General features: G+C 42.1%; 1 pseudogene; it reads left to right on the top strand.

The window, feature by feature from the left end:
- The window catches only part of LOC134345985 (RNA-binding protein 25-like), a 30,499-nt pseudogene extending 26,040 nt beyond the window's left edge, over positions 1-4,459 (top strand).
- The last annotated feature ends 14,441 nt before the right edge of the window (positions 4,460-18,900 follow it).

Genomic DNA, 18,900 nt, shown 5'->3' on the forward strand with positions numbered 1-18,900 from the left:
GCTAAATAAAATAAAATAAAACTCAGCGGGTCAGGCAGCATCTAGATGGGAAATGGACAGTTGACGTTTTGGGTCAGGACCCTCCACCCTGATTGAAACACTGACTGCCAATTTCCCTCCATTGATGGTGCCCAGTCTGCTGAGTTCCTCCAGCATCTTATTGGTTATTCTTAATATAACAGTTTAACTTGACAAAAACAGTCAGAAACATTTCATAAAATTGCTTGAAATAAAAGTATTAAGATCTAGTACACATTTATCAGACTTCCTCACAATCTCCTCTGCTCCAAGGAGAACAATCCCAGCTTTCCCGATCTAAACATGTTGTGAAGTTTCCTCATCCTTGAAACCTTTCTGGCTAATCTTCTCTAAATCCTTTCTAAGACTTCTACTTCCTGCCTAAAGGGTAGTGACCGGAATTGGATACGTACTCCATTCTGGTCTTATCAATGTTTTATAAACATAAGCATCTTGCTATTGTACTTAATACCTCTATTTCTGAAGACCAGGATCCTATAGGTTGTAACTACACTCTCAAAAATAGGAAGATTTTGGTAGATGTCCATCCAGATCTGTTGTGTATTCAATATTTCAGTAACACTTGAATAATACTGTAAATGTATTGTTTGACAAAACATTCTTTGTTGTTTACATACAAACGTAATACATTGTGGGTTGCCTGTAGAAGTACATCCATAGCATGTCATCACGTCGCTTGCACACCTCACTTAAAGTAAACACAAAGTTAGATACATAAATCTAGGCTCCCTTGTTTTTATTTTGATTAGTTTTTATGTTTGGGAGTTACAAAACATAACGATGGTGACGAGGTATTTTAAAAATGAACTGAAGTCGACTACATACCTGTTGCAGCGCAGTGAGATGTTTCAAATAAAAGAAAAGAACAGTGAGAAATGGCTGAGTTAAAAAAAAAGAGCAGCACATTGTGTTTTTTTCTTCAGAGCTGCATGTCCTCTTTACAAAAGGATAGGTGATCGAGTTTTAAAAAAGGCAGAAAATAGAAGAATTTACAGTTTCATAAACAGTGAGTATCAGGTGGTAATAATCATTAAAAAAAAGGCAGAATCAGCTGGCTAAATTGGAAAGACAGATGTGTTCCATTGCACAATGGATAGCTGGCTCATGTATACTGACAGATTGAGCAGTATTTTAAAGCAAATAAAATAACCAATAAGAAATACCAATTTTGCAAAGTGTATTAGATTTAAGGGCGTACAGTTTGCTTAGAAAGTTTAACTGCTCGAAAGGAACCAGCTTTTTTTCGAACAAAAAAGACACTTATGTTTGAATGCTGTTCATAGACTTCAGTTCAGCATTCAACATAATCAGTCCTCAGAAACTGATTGGAAAGCTGAGCCTACTGGGCCTGAACACCTCCCTCTGCAGCTGGATCCTAGACTTCCTGACTGGGAGACCTCAGTCAGTCCGGATTGGAAGCAGCATCTCCAACACCATCACACTGAGCACGGGCCCCCCCCACCACCCCAGGGCTGTGTGCTCAGTCCACTGCTGTTCACTCTGCTGACCCACGACTGTGCTGCAACACACAGCTCGAACCACATCATCAAGTTCGCCGATGACACGACCGTGGTGCGTCTCATCAGCAAGAACGATGAGTCAGCATACAGAGAGGAGGTTCAGCAGCTAACGGACTGGTGCAGAGCCAACAACCTGTCTCTGGATGTGAACAAAACAAAAGAGATGGTTGTTGACTTCAGGAGGACACGGAGTGACCACTCTCTGCTGAACATCAACGACTCCTCCGTAGAGATCGTTAAGAGCACCAAATTTCTTGGTGTTCACCTGGCAGAGAATCTCACCTGGTCCCTCAACACCAGCTCCATAGCAAAGAAAGCCCAACAGCGTCTCTACTTTCTGCGAAGGCTGAGAAAAGTCCATCTCCCACCCCCCATCCTCACCACATTCTACAGAGGTTGTATTGAGAGCATCCTGAGCAGCTGCATCACTGTCTGGTTTGGAAATTGCACCGTCTCAAATCGCAAGACCCTGCAGCGGATAGTGAGGTCAGCTGAAGGGCTCATCGGGGTCTCTCTTCCCGCCATTACAGACACTTACACCACACACTGCATCCGTAAAGCGAACAGCATTATGGAGGACCCCACGCACCCCTCATACAAACTCTTCTCCCTCCTGCCATCTGGCAAAAGGCACCGAAGTATTCAGGCTCTCACGACCAGACTATTTAACAGTTTCTTCCCCCAAGCCATCAGACTCCTCAATACCCAGACCCTGGACTGACACCAACCTACTGCCCTCTACTGTGCCTATTGTCTTATTTATTATTTATTGTAATGCCTGCACTGTTTTGTTCATTTTATGCAGTCCTGGGTAGGTCTGTAGTCTAGTGTAGTTTTGTGTTGTTTTTTACGTAGTTCAGTGTAGTTTTTGTATTGTTTCATGTAGCACCATGGTCCTGAAAAACGTTGTCTCAGTTTTACTGTGTACTGTACCAGCAGTTATAGTCGAAATGACAATAAAAAGTGACTTGACTTGACTTGACTTGAGCTGAAATGAGGTTTGCTGATGTCATGAAAGTAATGCACGAACATTTACAACCAAAACTATTGTTGAATGCAGAACACTTTAGGTTTCATAAGCAGAATTAAAAGGAAGTTGAGTCCATTTCAGCCTATGTGGCTGAATTGAAGAAATTGTCTGAGCATTGTCAGTTCAGTGATGGGTTTAATGATACACCGAGAGATCGCTTAGTTTATGGAATCTTGCAAGAAAGCATTCAGAAGCACCTCCTAACTGAAGTACAACTTAACTTTAAAACAGCAGTTGAAATAGCTGTGTCCAGGGTAACAGCAGACAGAGATGCAATTGGGTTGCAGTCAGGAATGACATTGAGCACGGACAAAATTACAACATCTAAATAGAATCTGGCCTGGCCAAATAAATGATGTTAATGTTGTAGAGAGGGTTCACATTCACCAGACCAATGCAGATTTGAAGGTGAAACTTACAGAAAATGCAAAAATGGCACATACAGAGAGCATGTTGGACAAACAAAGATTAATGGACAGTACAGGGAAGCAAAAAAAATAAAAGGTCAAGTTGCAGTTTCAAAAAGAGCACTCTTCTGCATGCACTGCATGCTGCTGATGAAAATTCTGATAATGATGAGAGTGACACAGGACTGTGTGGCCTTGAGATTTACAAGGTGGAAACTAACAATAGACAAGCAATATGGCTTACAGCAGAAGTGAACAATAAATTAATTAAGATGCAATTGGACACTGACCCTGTTGTTTCAGTCATTCCACAAAATGAGTTTGAATGACATTTCAAAGATATTGAACTGAAGCCTGCAGATATCCAACTGAGAACTTATACTGGCGAAAAGTTAACTCCCATGGGACTGAGGTTCTTAACAGTGAAACACAACAACCAACAAGCTACATTGGGCTTATATGAGATAAGGCCAACATTGTAGGGGTATGAGAGGCTGAGACAACTACAACTTGATTGGAGATCTATCTACCATTTCCATGCTACCTCCCTTGCAACAGAGTCAACTGAAAGGGAAGTAAGAAAGGTTCTGGATGATGCCACAGCTGTCTCCATGTTGTATACCATGAACGATGGCCCAACAAAGTGCCAGCCTCAGTGCCTCTGGTTGGAAAGCATTTTGGATTAAAGAAGGACCATGCTGCTCAGAGGAATCATGAAAGTGACAAAAGCAGTGGTCTGACTACAACAGTTTTTGTAGGTAACATATCTGAGAAAGCTTCTGATATGTTAATCAGACAGTTACTTGTGAAATGTGGTTTGGTTTTAAGTTGGAAGAGAGTTTAAACTGCTTTAGGAAAGTTGCAAGCATTGGGCTTTTGTGAGTAAAAAAAACCAGAATCTACTCTGCGTGCATTAAGGTTAGTGCTTGAACTTCAAGTGGAAGACAAAAAGCTGCTTGTAAAAGTGATGCAAAGACCAAAGCCCGGCTGGATGAACGGAAGGCAAAAAGAGTCAGTGGAGATACAAAAGCAGAGGGCTTGTTAGATGATGTTGTGCATGAGGAAACCAACAGAGGAGACCAGATCCTAAAGGGAGCAATATAGGGATTAATTAGAGAATACTCCAGTGAACTAAATGCACCTTCCCAAGATCAAGATGCACAAACCAGAAAGAAAAAAGAAAAGGAAGAGGAGGATAACTCAAGTGCTATGGGAATGGAAAATAAACAAGACCTAGTTTCTTAGATAATCACAAGAAACTAGAAGAAAAAAGGAAGGAGAGAAGAAGAAAGACAAGAAGTTGAAAAGGAGAGAAGAGACTGAGAAATAACGTGAGTGAGAAAGAGAAAGGCATGAAAGAGAAGGAACATGAGAAAGAAAACAAAAGGGATCGAGAGCAGGATAAAGTGAGAGAAAGAAGTCGGGAGTGGGAGAGAAGCAAAGATCAAAGTAGATCCAGATAGAAGAGCCTAGGAAAGGAGAAGAAAGTTGTTCAGAGCTGTCAGAACCACATCCTGCAGACTCAGAGTCAACTTCTACAACCACCACAGAGGAGGCCCCGGGACCTGGGATTGTTTCACAGCCACAAGTCTCACCTGCCAAGCAGAGTGACCTCCCTTGTCAGGAAAAACATCCCAAAGAGTAAGAAATCCTCCACAGCAATCAAATCTTTAGGCTTGAATGGGACAATTTAAAATTTACTGTGCAGTGGATGTCTGTCTGATAGTTGTATTGTATAGTATACTGGGTACATAGTTGAAATGCATCCTCCATTGAGTTGGAGTCTATAGCTAAACAGGGAGGAGTGTTGTGTATTTAATATTTCAGTAATATTTGAGTAATATTGTAAATACATTGGTTAAGCATTCTTTGTTGTTTAGATAATCTACCACATGGTATGTGCATGCCTCACTTAAAGTAAACATGAAGTTAATACATTATTCTGGGCTCCCTTGCTTTTATTTCAATTAGCCTTTATGTTTTGACGCTACAAAACATAACAAGATCTCTCTGTCTTACACAATCGTTGGAATGTACCCTGTAGTCACCGCTGTTTGCTTGTTCCTCTTGCCATGAGGCATGATTTCACACTTCACTACATGCGATATCATCCTATCGCATGACTTCCCACTCTTCCACCCTATCATGTTCTTTTGAACACTACAATAACCTTCACATTGTTTACCAAAAGTTTGACTTTTGTATCAGTTGCAAATTTTGAATATTTAGTCTGCATTCCCATAACCGAATCAATATTGAACAAAATGCCAAAACAAAACAGGTGCTATCATTTAAGAGGTGCTAAAACTGTGGACACGGTGCAGCATTAGTTGTGACATACTGGTCAATTTTACACTACCATCATAGAAAGCATCCTCACATCAGTCATTACTGTCTGGTTTGGTTCGGCATCCTCTCTCAACATACGAAATTGACAGCAAACTGTTGGGTCCTTGGCTGCAGAGTACCATCACTGCAGGACTTGTACATGTCCAGGTCGAAGAAGCTGGTAGGAAAGTCATTGCAGTCACTACCCACCCAGCAAATTGCACTTTCTAGAAGCTCCCTTCTGGAAAGCATCATAAGGCTATTAAAGCAAAAACTTCATGCCATCTTAAAAGTTTCCTTTTCCCACCAGGCAGATAATCTGATCAATCATACTAGTTAGCCCCTTCATCCCCCCTGTCTATTACCCCGGTCACTGTTCTGCACCGTTAACACTTCCAACCACTTTTTATAATGCTCTCTACATTGTAAATACATGCTGGTAGTTATGTAACAATAATACAATTCAATTTGTACGGTGAATAAAGTTGATCCTTGAGTATCACTGACTTGTCTGTAAGACACTGTCTGAGAAGATTTTTTTTTGTTTTGCAGGTTGTTTTGATCTTTTTGTAGAATGTTCCTATTTGCTGCGTTATTTCGAGGCCAGGCTGATGTGGTGTAAATTACACAGTCATTTGGGTGGTGGCCAGTCCAACAACAATCAGTACTGGTCAAGGCTGAAATCCTTGAATTCTCTTGTTTGGATCGAATACATGCAAGTGCCTGGCTGCAATGAGGTCCTCCGATGAAGCAGGGTGCTGGTTAAGATAGTACTGTACTTCAGACATTCTGTCAGTCGAGGAAGAGCAACACAGGAGACAGAGGCCCTCTAGGTGAGGAACAGTGTAGAAGTCAGAAGCCCCATAGATTTAGGAAGAGCTTTGTGGACAGAGGATGTCTAAGTTTACAGACAGGATTATTGGACAGAGGCCCTTGAAGTTAAAGACTGCCATGGTAGTAAATGAATTCACATCAAGTGGATGTACAGTATTCACCAGCAGACTATGGTCTTCAAACACCAGGCAGCACTAATTCATCCCTTCCACCTCATTGTTATTGTCATTTATAGTTTTTATTATTATACATTGCAATGCACTGCTGCATCTCTACAAATGTTGTCTGTTACTGGCAGTGACAACACAGTGACTATACATTACATAAAATGTACTTCTGTTTTCATGTTCTGTTTCACATTTATATCTTGTATATCACCATTTATACATACATTTATATCACCTTTGCAGCAAGTGCTTTTTCCACCAGCAATGTTAATATGATTTTTTTCTGTTACAGGTACTGTGATGGTGGGATAGTCCTGCACAATAGAGGAGAGGGAAGAGTAGAGTAGATTTAGATCTGGAGTAGCTGAATCACTTTGCTTCAGAATGGAGAGCCATATGCAAAAAAGAATCTATTAAGAAACAGTGTATCATACACCGGAAAACATCAAAAGAAGATGATGACCATTTAGTTAGTCCTCAAGACTATGAATCCTGGAAAACATTACTTGAAGCAGCCAAGGTGAGAAACTATTACCTTATTTTAGACGTTGCTAAAGAACTTGGAGAAAAAGAAGTCCCAAGAATCTACTATCACCGAAGATGCCCAAGCCTCTTCACCATGAAGAGAGACTTAGAGACTCTGAAAAGGAAAGCCAAAGAAAGCATTACTGATGAAGCTGGTGAGAACACCTGTACATCAAAGAGGCCAAGTAGGAGATCTTCATCAGAAGCAGGGCTGTATGATTAAATCTGCATTTTTTGTAATAAGATGAAATTACTGAAGGGCTCCAAGTCATGTAAAAAGCATTTGGGGGCTGGGGTAACATTTTCTGCTGTACTGATGTTAATATGGAATATATACAAAAAGTGATTACTTATTTGAATTCCTGAATAACATGTGATTATATGTGTCCTAGGGTTTTTTACTGACTTTTCCAAAATAAACAACAGACAAATATTTTTCTAAAAATGAAATGATTCACTCTCCTGAAATTGGGCACTGTACTGCGAGTGCCACCAATGACATCGTTTTCAATGCAGAATTTTATAACAACATTTGATGAAAAGTGCTTGAACTCAGCTATCATAGTGACAAATTTCAATGTTGAGGGATCACTGATGACAAAATACCACTCGGTTGAATATACATGTTGTACTTTATATTGGCCAGTTGTCAGAAATGCTTATTTTAGGGTAATGTTATAAAATGCATGATAGCACACATAAAGCTACCACTGGTGCAATGTTATCACATATTTTCTAACTCTAGAGATGTATATCTTGCCAAAAATCACTATGAGCATTATTCCCCTCAGATGGTACCAACCAACCCCACTGGCTCACGGATATTACCTGGAGTATGGTTTCATTCCATTCCTATCAGATCGGCGATGCCCCATGTGTCTTATTTGTAATATTGCACTGTCTAAGGAAGACAGTAAACCGTTAAGGTTGCAGGAACACTTCCGTAAAAGACATCCTGACAAGGCTACTTACGCTATTATTCAGTTCCAGAAGATGAAAGCAGCATTTGAAAAGCGTTGCCCGCTTGAGTCATTTGCCAAGAAATCTAAAAATGACCTTGATAATGGTCTCATTGCTTCTTATAACATTTCCAAACAAATAGCAAAGTGTGGAAAATCTGAAAGATTAATAATGCCTGTAGTATCAGAAGGGCTCACCACAGTTCTCAGAATTGATACCAGTATTTAAAATCAATTCCTCTGAGTAATAACTCTGTAGCTCATCCTGTGGGTGAAATGAGTGAAGACATCGAATGCCAACTATGCACGGAGCTACAAAAAACAGAATTTGGGATACAACTGGACGAGTCAACTGTGTGAGACAATGAGGCATTGCTAATGGCATATGTATGGTTTATCGAAGTGGAAAAGTTTATGAAGAGATTGTCTTTCGTAAAAAGTTAAAAACAACTATCAATGGAGAATCAATCTACACCAAGCTCAAAATGTATATTGAGGATAAAAGTAAAAGGCTGCTGCTTGAAACGTTTCTTTTATCTTTTTGACACTGGTTGAATTTTTGCTCAAAGTCGACAAGAACTTGGAAAACAAGATTGAACTACGTGGAGATGTGACACACCTACCCAATCTGTACGACAAAATGGACATTCTAAATATGTAACTGCAGGGTGTGAATTTCAATTTAATCCAGGCAAAAAGTGCAAGGTCCACTTTTATTGGAAAATTGGAAACATGAAGAAAACTTTGGGAGCAGAATGTTCTCACAGTTTCCCTGCATGGAATGTATGGCACTCTCTTTCACAGACAGTAATTTGCAATAACACTGCTTGCACCTGCAGTCACTGAAGAAGAATTTTCAGAATCATTCAAGGATGTGAACAATCTGGAAATTCTGGACAGGGTAATTGACCCTTGTTTTGCAAGGTGGAAGAACAGGAAGAGAGCTTGAAGGAAATGATCAAAATTCAGAATGAAGAAGCAAGGTTTAAAGACAAATAAAAATTAAAGTTGAATCATTTTTCTCAAGTTAGCATATGGTAAACATGTTGTTACACTAAGAGGGTGCCAGAAAGTATATTGTGCCTAGGAGGGGCATTGGCAAGTATGAAGGTGCTTTAGGGGGTGTTGGCAAGTATGAAGGTGCTTTGGGGGTGTTGGCATGTATGAAGGTTCTTTAGACGGGCGTTGGCAAGTATGTAAGTGCTTCAGGAGGGTGTTGGGCTAAAAAAGGTTGGGAAACACTGCTCTAGCTGATTGCAGGGAACCTGCCTGCCAGAAGTTCTTTATTCACAGTCAGCAAGAGAACTGTTTGTATTGGGTCAAAACATCAGGGCAGTCATCACTGAGAAATTATATTGTGAAGAGGATTTAAGTGCATCTATCTTCGCCATTTGTAGATAAATACATTCAATGGCCACTTTATTAGGTACACCTGTACACCTACTCATTAATGCAAATATCAAATCAGCCAATCATGTGGCAGCAACTCAGTGCATAAAAAAACACGGAGACATAGTCAACAGGTTCAGTTGTTGTTGGGACCAAACATCAGAATGGGAAAGAAATGCGATCTAAGTGATTTTGACTGTGGAATGTTTTTTGCTGCTGAACGGGGTGGTTTGAGTGTCTCAGAAACCGCTGACCTCCTAGGATTTTCACGCACAACAGTCTCTAGAATTTAGAGAGAATGGTGTGAAAAAACAAAAAAAAAATCCAGTGAACAGCAGGTCCTTGTTAATGAGAGAGGTCAGAGAATGGCCAGATTGGTTGAAGCTGACAGCAAGGTGAGAGTAACATAAATAACCATCCATTACAACAGTAGTGTGCAGAAGAACATCTCTGAACATACAACCTTTTACAGACAGATCAGCCATGATCTTATTGAACGGCGGGGCAGGCTTGATAGGCCGGATGGCCTACAGCAGCAGAAGACCACAAACGTATAGTCAGTGATCACTTTATAAGGTACAGAAGCAGAATCAGGTTTAATATCACCATGCCGGTGTCATGAAATTCATTAACTTTACAGAAGCAGTAAAATGAAATACATGATAAATAAATATAGAGAAAAACTGAATTACAGTAAGTATAGATATGTCTATTAAATAGTTAAAATAAGGAGTGAAAAAAATTTGGAAATAAAAAAGTACTGAGGTAGCGTTCATGGGTTTGATGTCCATTTAGAAATCAGATGGCAGAGGGGAAGAAGTTGTCCCTGAATTGCTGAGGCCTTCAGGCTTCTGTACCTCCTTCCCGACGTTAACAATGAGGAGAAGGTATGTCCTGGGTGTGGGGGTCCTTAATGATGGATGCCACCTTCCTGAGAGACCACTCCTTGAAGATGTCTTGGATACTATGGAGGCTAGTACCCATGATGGAGCTGTCTAATTTTACAAGTTTCTGCAATTTACTTTGATCTTGTGCAGTAGCTGCCCATCCCTTATACCAACTGGTGCTGCAGCCAGTCAGAATATTCTCCACAGTACATTTGTAGAAGTTTCTGAGTGTTTTAGTTGACAAACCAAATCTCCTCAAACTCCTAATGAAATATAGCCACTGTTTTGCCTTCTTTATAACTGCTTCAAACTGTTGCATCCAGGTTAGGTCCTCAGAGATATTGATACCCAGGAACTTGAAATTGCTCACTCTCTTCACTTCTGAACCCCCTATGAGAATTAGTTTGTGTTTCCTTGTCTCACCCTCTCTGAAGTCCACAATCAGCTGCTTGTCTTGCTGACACCAAGTGCAAGGTTGTTGCTACGTCACCACTCAACTAACTGGTATATCTTGCTCCTGTACACCCTTTCATCATCATCTGAAATTCTGCCAACAACGATTGTATCTTCAGCAAATTTATAGATGATATTTGAGCTGTGCCTGGCCACACAATCGTGGGGGTAGAGAGAGTAGAGCAGTGGGCTAAGCACACACCCCTGAGGTGTGCCAGAGTTGATTGTCAGCAAGGTGGAGATGTTATTTCCAATCCACACAGATTGTGGTCTTCTGGTTAGGAAGTCAAGGACCCAGTTGCAGAGGGAGGTTCAGAGGCCCAGGTTCTGTAGGTTTTCAATCAGAACTGTAGGAATGATGGTGTTAGGTGCTGAGCTATAGTCAGTAAACAGCTTCCTGACATAGGTATTTGCTTCGTGGAGAGCCATTGAGATCACATCAGGCTATAGACCTATTGTGGTGATAGGCAAATTGCAGTGGGTCCAGGTCGTTGCTGAGGCAGAAGCTGATTCTAGCCATGACCAACCTCTCAAAGCATTTCATCACCGTAGATGGAAGTGCTACTGGATGATAGTCATTAAGACAGCTCACGCTGCTGTTCTTGGGCACTGGTATAATTGTTTCCCTTTTGAAGCAGCTGGGAACTTCCAACTGTAGTAATGAGAGATTGAAGATGTCTTTGAATGAATACTCCCACCAGTTGGTTAGCATAGGTTTTCAGAGCCTTAGCAGGCACTCAGTCAGGCCCAGCCACTTTGCAAGGGTTCACCCGCTTGACAGACAGCCTGACATCAGTCTCCAAGACTGAGATCACAGTGTCTCCGGGTACCGCAGGGATCCTCACAGCTGTAGTTTCATTCTGCCTTTAAAACTGAGTATAAAAGGTGTCGAGCTTGTCTGGGAGAGAAGCATCACTCATGATGTTGGGTTTTACTTTGTACAAAGTAATAGCCTGCATACCCTGCCAGAGTTGATGTGGATCTGACGTCACCTCCAATCTCGCTCAGAATTGTTTCTTCACTCTTGAAATAGCCCTCCAGAAGTCATACCTGGCTTTCTTATACAGACCTGGGTCACCAGACTTAAATGCCACAGATCTAGCCCTCAGCAGACCATGAACCCCCTGGTTCATCCTTGGCTTTTGGTTTGGTTTGGTTTGTTATAGTAAGATTTCATAGGCACACACTCACCCACATAGGTTTTAATGAAGTCAATGACAAATGTAGCATACTCATCCACACTCAAAGAGAACTCCCCGAGTACAGTCCAGTCCACTGATTCTGTGCAGTTCTGTAAATGCTCTTGTGCCTCCTTTGTCCTTACCCTCTTGGTCGTCACTACTGTTGCTGCAGTCTTCAGTCTCCAGCTGTACTTCGGGAGTAGAAGTACAGCCAGGTGATCAGACTTCCCGAACTGTGGGTGTGCAATACCACAAGTAGGCACTTTTGAACTTAGTGTAACAGTTGTCCATTACTTTAGTTCCTCTGGTACTACAGCTGATTTATTGATAATAATTATTTAGTGACTTTTTCAAACTAGTCTGATTAAAATCCCCAAAAATGACGTTGAAGGCATCAGGATGTGCAGTTTTGGGCCTGTTGATAACACCGCTCAGTTCACCTTGAGCCTGTTTGACATTGGCCTGAGTGAAATGTACACTGCTACCAAAGTGATCCCTGAAATCTCCCATGACAGGTAAAATGGCCGGCACTTCATTGAAGGTACTCCAGGTCTGCTGAGCAATATTGGGACATCACCAACACATTATTACACCATGAGGAGTTAATTATTGTCACAGGTGCAGAGCAAGGGTGGATCCAAATGCAGGACAAAAACACGTTTTGTAGCGTTAACAAAAATAGAGTTTATTAATAGTTACTAGGAAAACAGGGAAGCAAGGATTGTACAGAGAGGCATCAAGGAGTGAATGAAGCAGAAGCGAGAATATGTGTGGCTGGAGTTGGGCTCTGATCTTGGACTTAGACTGGGACTCGGGATCAGGACTTGCCCTTGGGCTTGGCCTGGGAACTCTGGACTCGGGACCTGGACTTGGACTTGGGCTTGGCCTGGGAACCCGGGACTCGGGACCCGGACTTGGACTTGGATTGGGACTTGGAACTCAGAACATCAGAGCCTGGACTTGGAACTCGGAACATCGGAGCCTGGACTTGGAACTCGGAACATCGGAGCCTGGACTTGGAACTTGGAACCTTGGAGCCCGGATTTGGAACTTGGAGCCTCAAAGCCTGGACTTGGAACTCAGAACTTCGGAGCCTGGACTTGGAACCTGGAACATTGGAACACAGAGTCAGGACTCTTCCTTGGATACAGGACACAGAGGCGAGACTCTACCTTGGACACAGGACACAGAGCGAGGACTGTTCCTTGGATACAGGACACAGAACACAGAACATGAAGAGACAGTTCCCCACTCAGGGTAGTGGCAAACAGCCGGACCTACCCAGCGGAGATGAAGGCACGAAGAGACAGTTCCCAACTCAAGGTAGCAGCAAACGGCCGGATCTACCAAGAGGAGGTGAGGACATGAAGAGACAAAACCACACAACAATAGACAATTCTTTATCTTGGCACAAAATGTCTCCAAGTAACGGCGAGCTCTCGACTCGGCCCTGGAACTACAGACAACGGCTCTTGACTCACTCCGGCAGGTTAACTTGACGGACCCGCTCTGGCGAGGTAGCAAAGCAGACTCGCTCAGGTGCGGTAACTTAACAGACTGGCTCCAGCGAGGAGAGGCGACTTACTGGCACTCGCTTCGGGGAGAAGACTTGACTTGCTCTGGCGATGTGACTTGGCTCACTCCAGCAAGGTGACTTGTTCGCACTTGCTTCGGTGATGTGAGGTGATGGTCCAGTGCCAAGAAGCTGAAAGCCGGACACTAAATACTGCTCATTCGGCTGAGAATCAGATGCCTTTAATTACAGAGCCCAAGAAACACGGGAAACAATGAATTAAAGGAAAACAAGGAGTCAATGGTCCCGATTGTGACACAAAGGAAATTTAAAGGGAACCAGGGAATAACCAATCAGGACCGTGACAATCATGTGGTATACATCTCCTCCTCTGCTTTTGAGAAACTCAACCAACCTATCTGGATGATCAGAACATATCAAAGGAAACAGCCAGAGAATGAGATTTGTTTTAAATCATCAAAATCTGTTAAATGAGAGAAGGTCACTGGACTAACGTAACCAATTCTTCCCAAAGAGCAACAACATGAAATTCTTTTCAGTTGTTCTAACAGCCACCAAATCCTTACCCCATGCATGCAAGCAGGACTCCAGGTAACTGATCACACCATGCTTGACTAACTGCTTTCCCTGGATGAAAATTCACATTCATGCAACCAATCAATGATTTTTAAACAACATCACTCACATCCCAAGTTAATTTCCAAAACTTATATTTAACCATGGCCCTGTTTTGCATTTACAGAAGTACAACTAATACAGATTTTTTTTTGGAAGTATAGAAATCACAAATTGATATGGGGGAAGAAAAAGATGACACCCGCATCTTTGAAAGGAGATTTTAGAAGTGTTTTGGAAAAAAAGCAAGGGAGTCTACACACCACGCAACACTCTTAGATTTGTGTCATGTCATCCTTTAGTTAGCATGAGCATCTATCTCAAGACTATCAAATATTAGATAACTGTATTGTCAAACTGGGAAATAAAATATGCAGTTTGTAAAACATATAACTTCTGATAGTTCTAAAAAGTACTTTCTCACATCATTAAAGCCACTTTTACCATTGTTTCACAATCCTTTCAACAAGACTCTAGTCATCTCAGTACCCTATATTACTCTATAATTTGAAAGACAATTACAAAGTTTTAAACATTCGTTTTATTCTCCAAGTATGCATGTACAGTACAACACTGATATTCATCTTCTCCAGAGAGCCATGAAATACAGAAAAAAGACATCAACCGCTCCCTGCATGAAAAAGAAAAAGAAGCACAACACACAGATCCCAACACCCCCACACACAAAAGCTAACTAATCGCCGACATGGAAAACGGCGGCTGGAACATTGAACTACAAACCGTAACCCCCTCTGTTGCAAAATAAAAGTGACAATAACATCAAACTCCGAACCCCTCCCTTGCAAAAACAGCAATAAAAACATCAAACCCCCAAGCTCTCCCTCACAAAAAAAACAGGGATAATAGCATCAAGCCCTATGTACCTCATACACAAAATCTTAGAGATCACCCACACAGAAAAAACAAGAACATCAGACCCCCAATCCCTAAATTATCTAAATGCATTTATACTTACTATTAAATTTACAAAATCTAAGCTACCAACAAATGAATTATTTGAACATATTTAAAGAGCAACACGATGCATAAAAACTTGTGCTCCAGAACTTGCTGCGCCATTAGCCAAGCTGTTCCAGTACAGCACAACACCGGAATCTACCCGGCAAAATTGCCAAGGTATGTCCTATACACGAGAAACACGGCAAGTCCAACCCAGCTAATTACTGCCCTATCAGCCTACTCTCAATCATCAGGAAAGTAATGGAAGGGGTCATCAACAGTGCTATCATGCAGCAACTACTTGGCAATAACCTGTTTACGGATGCCCAGTTTGGGTTCCGTCGAGACCACTCAGCTCCTGACCTCATCACCGTTTTGGTTCAAACATGGACCAAGAGCTAAATACCAGAGGTGAGGTGAGAGTGATAGCCCTCGACATCAAGGCAGCATTTGACTGAGTATGACATCAAGGTGCCCTAGCTAAAGTGGAGTCAATGGGAATTAGGGGGAAAACCCTCCACGGATTGGAATCATACCTGATACAAAGGAAGATTGTTGTGTTGGTTGGAGGTCAATCATCTCATTCTCAGGACATCACTGCAGGAGTTCCTCAGTGAAGTGTCCTAGGACCAACTGTCTTCAGCTGCTTCATCAATGACCTTCCTTCTGTCATAGGTCAGAAGTGAGGATGCTTGCAGATGACTGTACCATTTGTGACTCCTCAGAAAGTGAAGAGTTCACTCTCAAATTCAGTAGGACCTGGACAATATTCAGGCTTAGGCTGACAAGTGGAAGGTAACATTTGAGCCACACAAGTGCCAGGCAATGACCATCTCCAACAAGAGAGGCTCTAACCATCATCCCTTGACATTCAGCAGCATCACCATCACTAAATCCCCTATTATCAACATGCTGAGAGTTACCATTGGCAGGAAACTGAATTGGTCTAGCTATATAAACAATGTGGCTGCCAGAGCAGGTCAAAGGCTGGGAATTCTGTGGCCTGTAACTCACCTCCTGACTCCACAAAGTCTGCCCACCATCTACAAGGCTCAACTCGGGAACTGTAATGGAGTACTCACAACTCACCTGGATGAGTGCAGCTCCAGCAACTCTCAAGAAGATTGTCACCATCCAGTACAAGGCAGCCCATTTGAGTGGTACCCCTTCCACAAGCGTCCAACTCCTCCGCCCTCGATGAACAGTTGCAGCAGTGTGTAGTATCTACAAGATGCACTGCAACAACACACCAAAGTTCCTAAAGCAACACCTTCCAGGCCCACGAACACTACCAACTAGAACAGGGATCGGCAACCTTTTTGCCTCTGTGGGCTGGATCGCGTATTAATGAGCGGATAGTGGGACAGATAAATGCCATAAAAAACTTGAAACATGGGAATTATCCATTTAAATACATCTAGTTATGTCTTGGCTCAAATTAATGAATAACGCATGCTAGAAAATCATTTGTGCTTAAGATTGCCTACCCCTGATCTAGGACAAGAAAAGCAGATACCTGGGAACACAACCACTTGGAAAACCCCCTCTAAGTCACTCACCATCCTGGCTTGGAAACATATCGCCATTCCTTCATTGTCACTGGGTCAAAATCATGGAATTCCCTCCCTAACAGCACTCTGGGTGTACCCACAGGTCAGGGACTGCGGCGGTTCAAGAAGACAGCTCATCACCACCTTCTCAAGGGCAACTAGGGATGGGCACTTCCTTGTCCATTCATGCCCCCCCCCCATCCCTCCCCACTGATCTCCCTCCTGGCACTTATCCTTGTAAGCGGAACAAGTGCTACACATGCCCTTACACTTCCTCCCTCACCACCATTCAGGGCCCCAGACAGTCCTTCCAGGTGAGGTGACACTTCACCTGTGAGTCGGCTGGGGTGATATACTGCGTCTGGTACTCCCGATGTGGCCTTCTATACATTGGCGAGACCCGACGCAGACTGGGAGATCATTTCGCTGAACACCTACGCTCTGTCCGCCAGAGAAAGCAGGATCTCCCAGTGGCCACGCATTTTAATTCCACGTCTCATTCCCATTCTGATATGTCTATCCACGGCCTCCTCTACTGTAAAGATGAAGCCACACTCAGGTTGGAGGAACAACACCTTAAATTTCGTCTGGGTAGCCTCCAACCTGATGGCATGAACATTGACTTCTCAAACTTCCGCTAATGCCCCACCTTCCCCTCGTACCCCCTCCGTTATTTATTTATATACACACATTCTTTTTCTCTCTCTCCTTTTTCTCCCCCTGCTTGAATTTCCAGCATCTGCAGTATTCCTGTTGTTTGCCTAATGTTGCTTTTCCACTTTGAGAGGTCTTGGGACAGAGTCCCAGGTGACAGTGGGGATGTTGCATTTCTTCATGGAGGCATCCTTGAATCTAGTCCTCTAAACACTGTGTAATCTCTTGTGACAGAACTCAAAATAGAGTGTCTCTTTTGGGAGTCTGGCATTAGGTACGCAAATGTATGGCCTCCCCAACTTAGCAACTGAGTGAAACTCAGATCTCAATGATTGGGATTCTGATCTGAGAGAGATAAAAATTGGTTTGTTTGTCTACCAGTGAATTTGAATGATTTGTGAAGGAAGTGTTGATGATATCTTTCCAGGGTTGCCTTACAGACTATTCCTATGGAGCAATAGAATCATTTGGCACGGAAAAAGGCCATTTGGAACACTATGCCAATACCCACCATCAGGCACATATCCATATCGGTTCCAGTTTTCTAGCATTCATCCTTTTGCCTTGGCACTACTGCTGTTCATCTTAATCCTTAAATGCTGTGAGAATTCTGCCTCTGCCACCTCCTCAGATAAATCCTCTTCTCCTGGCATTAAACTTATGCAAAAGAAAATCATTTCTCATGATCTAAGTTATTCATAATTTTGAATACCTCAAACTAAATCTTCTCTGCTCCAAACAAAACAACCCCATGGCCATTCAAATGCTGTAATGTCCCCTCTCAGGCAAAATCTTCATGAATCTCCTCTGCATCTCTCCAGTGCCATAATGCCCTTCAATAGTGTGGTGACACACTTTAGTCACTACAGGAGGAAAAGGTCAGTGGTCCGTGAGCCAGTCTTCACGAGGTGACTGGAGGTGGAGATGGCCAGTAGCTTTAAATTCCTTGGCATTCTCATATCAGAGGGTTTGTCCATCATAAGGAAGGAACAACAGCACTTCTTGGCAAACTTCAATATTATTCCACATTCCGAATGCCACCCTCCTCACTCTCAATGTCACCGCCAACTTTTATTCATCTGCAGACTTCAATCACAACTCCTGCAGCCACAAGCAGATCGTTCATGCAGCAACAATCAGAAAGGATCTCAGTACCATTGGATACAGGCTTCCAATCTCAAAAGCAATCCTTGACCGTTACTTTCCTATCATGAAACTAATTTGAGTTAGGACCATAAGAACTAACAACAGGAATAGGCAATTTAACCAATGAACTACTTCACTGTTCAATAAAATCATGGCTGATCTTGCTGTGGACTCAGCTTCACACACCTGATTTTTTCCAATTACCTTTATGTGACTCTCTCAGCATAGGCCTGTGATGAGTTAGCTATTGCTGTGAATTTGGCCTAACAGCAACATAACTCCACAATGCATGGGAACAATGATGACAGAGGTCATTTCCATTAAATAAACGTGTCTTGGGTAAATATGATTTCGGTTATACAGAGACATAAAAGTTTGAATGTTCTTTCCAAGGGAAATGAAGGCAGTTACTGTATGAACACTGATACACCCAGGAAACAATAATTGAACTCACACCAGTATAAACTTAGATTGAAAAATTTTAAGCTGTAACAGATACAATGATACTCCATAATACAAAATAAAGGCCATCATATTTATAAGTAACAGTCTACATTGTGCACGAAATGACTATCTAATGAGGATGTTATGAACAGAGCAAGCACAAAAAGAGAAATAATGTATGAGATCATGAAAAGGCAATGTAACTTCATTGGACATGTGATTAGGAAAGAGGAGTTAGAATGCACAGTAATTATGGGAAAGATTGAAAGGAAGAAAGC

The sequence above is a fragment of the Mobula hypostoma genome, chromosome 4 (assembly GCF_963921235.1).
Source record: "Mobula hypostoma chromosome 4, sMobHyp1.1, whole genome shotgun sequence".
NCBI lineage: Eukaryota > Metazoa > Chordata > Chondrichthyes > Myliobatiformes > Myliobatidae > Mobula > Mobula hypostoma.